General features: G+C 40.6%; 1 long non-coding RNA gene across 2 annotated transcripts; it reads right to left on the bottom strand.

The window, feature by feature from the left end:
* Nucleotides 1–3,339: 3,339 nt before the first annotated feature.
* LOC148316044 (uncharacterized) lies at nucleotides 3,340–4,613 on the bottom strand. 2 transcript variants are annotated; one of them, XR_015840407.1, is made up of 3 exons: nucleotides 4,379–4,613; nucleotides 4,235–4,301; nucleotides 3,340–3,701 (listed from the first exon to the last, which is right to left on the bottom strand). It is a non-coding gene; the product is annotated as an uncharacterized LOC148316044 (long non-coding RNA). The 2 variants fall into 2 exon arrangements; XR_015840406.1 differs by having other exon boundaries at nucleotides 4,235–4,613.
* Nucleotides 4,614–4,982: the final 369 nt, after the last annotated feature.

The following is a 4,982-nucleotide window of genomic DNA, read 5'->3' as shown; positions in this document are numbered from 1 at the left end:
GGGGTCAAAAATGCGATCGAACAATCGGAAAAATAATAATAATAATAATTTCTACAAAAACAATAGGGACTTCGCAGCGGTCGCTGCTCAGGCCCTAATAATAATAATAATAATAATATTATTAATAATAAAAGTAATAATATTTTCTACAAAAACAATAGGGACCTCGCAGCCGTCGCAGCTCGGGCCCTAATAACAATTTCTAGAAAAACAATAGGGACCTCGCAGCGGTCACTGCTCGGGCCCTAATAATAATAATAATAATAATTTCCACAAAAACAATGGGGACCTCGTAGCGGTCGCTGCTCGGGCCCTAATAATAATTTCTACAAAAAAAATAGGGACCTCGCCGCGGTCGCTGCTCGGGCCCCAATAATAATTTCTACACAAAGTCCATTGTGGTGACCCGCCCCCTTTTAAGTACATTCAAAATGGCCGACTTCCTGTAAAACCTGGCTCATTGCTCCAAGAGACTTTTCTGTAGGTCTTGGTCTTATACATACAGTGAACCCTCGCTACTTGGCGGTTCACCTTTCGCGGGTTCAGTGCTTCGCGGGTCTAAAAAATATTCGGGGGCATTGTAGTTTCGCCGAGCGGCACGACGGGGCGCTGGAGCGGTTAGACGGCCGGCGTGCGCCAAAGAAGAGCGTGGGGGAAGAGGAGAGTGGACGAAGAAGAGCACGTTCCCCCGGACACGATCGGTGGCGACGTTTCGCGCGGTTCGGACAGTACCAGAGCTCCGGCCGGCGTGCGTGGCAGTTAAGCCGTAGAGGAGCACCTTCCCCGGGCACGGGCGGTGCCAAGCGGCCCCTAAGTTTAACCGAATGGAAGCTCCGGAGGAGGAGGGCATGCTCGCGTCACAGTAAGCCGAAGAGGAGCACCTTCCCCGGGCACGGGCGGTTCCAAGCGGCCCCTAAGTTTAACCGAATGGAAGCTCCGGAGGAGGAGGGCATGCTCGCGTCACAGTAAGCCGAAGAGGAGCACCTTCCCCGGGCACGGGCGGTGCCAAGCGGCCCCTAAGTTTAACCGAATGGAAGCTCCGGGGGAGGAGGGTGGGCGTGTGTCACAGTTAAGCCGAATTGGAGCACCTCTTCCGCCCGGGCACGAGCGGAGCGCGAAGCTGTCAGTTATGAATGAATAAATGAATAAATAAATAAATAAATAAATAAAGAATGGCACCTTTCATTTCACAGGGCACACCAGACAGCGTACCAGCAGGTAAAAGTCTGAGTAATTAAATAAATACAAAAAGAATGGCTGGGGAATAAAAAAATAATACGTTTTAATAATAATTTGTTTTTTTTGTTATAACATGAATTTCACTCTCTCTCTCTCTCCCCGTATATATATATATATATATATATATATATATATATATATATATATATATATATATATATATATATATATATATATATATATATATATATATATTTATATATTTATTATATATATTGTATTTTTTTTTAAGCATTTTTGAAGGTGCGCCGCTACTTCGCGGATTTTCAGTTTTCGCGGGTGGTCTCGTTCCCCATTAACCGCGATAACCGAGGGTTCACTGTACTCCATAAAATTTACTAAAAAAAGCGAGGTGAAACACTCAACCAGGGCTGTTTTTTTTAACATTTCTCGAGGGCCATGGCGAGCCATTTCAAAAAAGCTGCACAACTAACGTATAAAATATTGATAAATTTGCGCTGCCTGATGTGTGTGTAAAGTTTCACGAGTTGTCGTTCATATTTAGAACCTCATAATCAGCGTTGTTTTATTGCCGAACAGTGCAATGCCACTCCCACAACTTTTCACGAAAAAGGATGAATTTCGTATTGTGACATCCTCATGGCCGAAACAGTCATCCGAGCATATATGAGGGCGACCTTGTTGAGTTGCACGGAGAAAAACATCCAAAAAAATAACTTGTATTAGCTTTTACCAGTTGGTGGCGATACTACTACGATGAAAAATAAGTTGGTGGATGTCTTCAGGGCTGAAGTATCCTCAAATGTGTACAACTTCGAGAAGATAGTATCATCTGAGTAATGTTGCCGGAGCTTTTGTTGCCACAGAGTACAATCGGACTTTTCAGCACCGTAATAGCCACGCCTTTTGCCAAAACGTCACAAAATTCGGCAGAGAGTAAGTGAGTCTTTTCTGACTAATTTTCAGTCGGATTCGTCAAAAGGGCACCGTGCAGTACGTGAAAATTAAAATAAAAACAAATTTTTGATTCCACTTGGCGGCACTGTGTGTATAACAAAATAATAACATTAAGATGTCTTCAGGTCGGGACGTTTTATTTACAGGTGAAGGTTTGGATTTTTAGGAGCATGTGCAGGGGAGTTATTAAGCATTCATTTATTTGTATTAGGTTCATTTTGTCTTCTTATTATTGATATTTGACTGATTCATTAAAAGCAGACAATTATGTTTTAGGTTAATTTTTTACCTGACATGTTTCGGCGAGTCTTTCGCCTTCTTCAGAGTGTCGCATGATGGTGTCTTGAGACCCGTCTTTATCAGCTGATGTTCCATGAGGGTGTGACTTACCTGTCAAAAAAATTTAAAAATCAGAGCAGTAAAAGAACAAGCACAACATGAACATTACAAATCAGCAATCACTGACCACTGCAAAAGGGAAAACCACATCATGGACTGGGAGAAGGGCAGGGTCATCCGCACCGGAGAGAACAAACTACAGCGCTGGATCAAAGAAGCAATTGAGATCTGCAAGCGAGGCATAAAAACCATGAACAGAGACAAGGGAGCCTTCATCCTCTCTACCACCTGGAGCAGCATCTTGGCGGAGTGAACGGACAGCGGGGGGCGTGACTTGCCTTCATTCTTGTGACAGGTAAGGCACGCCTTCATGGAACATCAGCTGATAAAGACTGGTCACAAGACACCATCACAGGGTTCGAAGTTAACTTTAAAAACTGCTTCCCCATAGGGCAAGTGCCACTAAAATTTGCCTTGCCCGAGTGGCCAAATTACTTGCCCAACTTGGGCAAGTGACAATTTTTTTTCTCTTGCCCTGAGTGACTTTTTGTATGACAAAGTGTCTAATTACAAATTGCATGAATTTTTTGTTCGGACAGTTCCCGCCTAGAAAGAATTAAAAATACGTTACAATCATAAGTGTTGCTTATATAAAAATGTATCATGTATTAACACATTAATTAGGTGTCTGCTGACCCAGGATTATGTTATTGTTATGTAACCCCCGATTACTTAAAGATAGTGTTAGTTTGATATTTAATAAATTGGACCAGACTCTAGATTCTCGAAGGCTACAATAGTGATAATTGATAGGTGTGTGAATGAAATAGCTGGAGGCAGAAATGAGCAACAACAATAACTGTATTAACATGGAAAACAAAACAATTATTTACAAATTCACAGCCGGCATCATATACATAAAATAAATCACAAATCCCAAAAATTAGAAATAATAATCCCAAAGTCCTACTGAGCTCAGTAATATTTTGTTTAAGTCAGTCAATGTTCTTTCCGGTAGTCTTGGGGAAAAAAGTCTTGTCGTGGTGGTAATTAGGTGTGTTACCACGTGATGTTCACAAAGAAGTTGGTGAAGACTGTGGTTCCTTTATCGCAGATGTGGTTCTGGGCTCAGGCTCGCCATCTCCATCAAAGGAGAATCCATTCAGTTTCGGATCTTGGTTTAATGCCAAGACAAAAAACCCAGCCTGCATAACAATAATGAAATTATTGTATGCAGCTAATAAGTCTATTATCAGTTTCCAGTATCATCAGTCGCTATAGCTCTATAGTTTTCAATTATCATAAATACTGCATCTAAATATCACATTTATAACAGTTATTAATTTACATGCATGTTTTCCAAATTGTCATTGTAACACATGAAATGAACTCATGAGCTAACAATAAACACATTTCTCAATATGTCCAATTTCTCAATAACCATGTTTTATGGTTTACATATCAATCACTTCAATAAAGAAATAATTGTATAACAAACATAACTGAGTCAATTCAACATTTCACTTTTAACACATATTACATCAAAATGAGCAGTTATACATTTGTTTGTCAACATAAACCTTGCTTTAGAAAGACCTTAAAACAAGTAAAATCAACTCTTTCACTGTAAACAAGCAGTACATTTCCACTCGCGATTAGCATTAGCTTAACGTTAGCTTAGCGTTAGCCTCACATAAACGTTTTTACGACAGTCCATAGCAAGTGCATGGCGACTCACCAATACGACGTTCAAGTACGAACACGGTCGAATTGTCACAGACCCTCAGTTCTCACTGGTATCCACACTTGAGATAAAACATTTCCCAATTAACATTTTATTATTGGTCACATTTATATCAACTTCAATAAGTATTTCACTCACCGAACGGCACATTAGCATTAGATATCGTCACGCAACCTTTCAGTAGGGTGTCCAGGCGTAAAAGAACGATATACACAGCTAATCTCGAGATAGCATCTCGAGAAGGCGGGACAACTTGACTTTGACGAATCAGAAAGTCATAATCAGATGAATGACACTCCAAACAGGAAATCAAGTAGACGAGAGATATACACTTCCTCTTAACACAATAAATGTTTTTTCAAAATAAAATGGTGTTTTCTCTACTGGGTTACATTATGTTATGTTATATATCAAAGAGAATGTGGAATGACACTGAACGATGGAAGGTGGAAGCATGTGGAAAGATCGTGAATGACATTGAATGATTTGGAATGACACTGAAAGATTTTGAATAATACTGAATGACACTGAATGAAGTAAAACTCTCTGGGAACGGGCCAATTCAAGATAGCTGCCGCACTGTGGGGGAGGCTTTGGTACCAAATTTGGAAAGAGACCCAAACGGTTGGGTCCATTTTATATCAGTGTGGGGGTGAAACGTTGGTCTTGGCGGAGCTGTCTGAATATTGGAGAAGTGAGAAGACAAAGTAAAACAGAACAATTAAAATCACTCTTCAAATAC

This window comes from Idiotropiscis lumnitzeri, unplaced genomic scaffold, assembly GCF_059441095.1.
Source record: "Idiotropiscis lumnitzeri isolate Australia: NSW breed Sydney's pygmy pipehorse unplaced genomic scaffold, RoL_Ilum_1.0 HiC_scaffold_24, whole genome shotgun sequence".
NCBI lineage: Eukaryota > Metazoa > Chordata > Actinopteri > Syngnathiformes > Syngnathidae > Idiotropiscis > Idiotropiscis lumnitzeri.
Note: the sequence above shows the minus strand (reverse complement) of the source record. Positions and strands in the feature narration are given on the sequence as shown.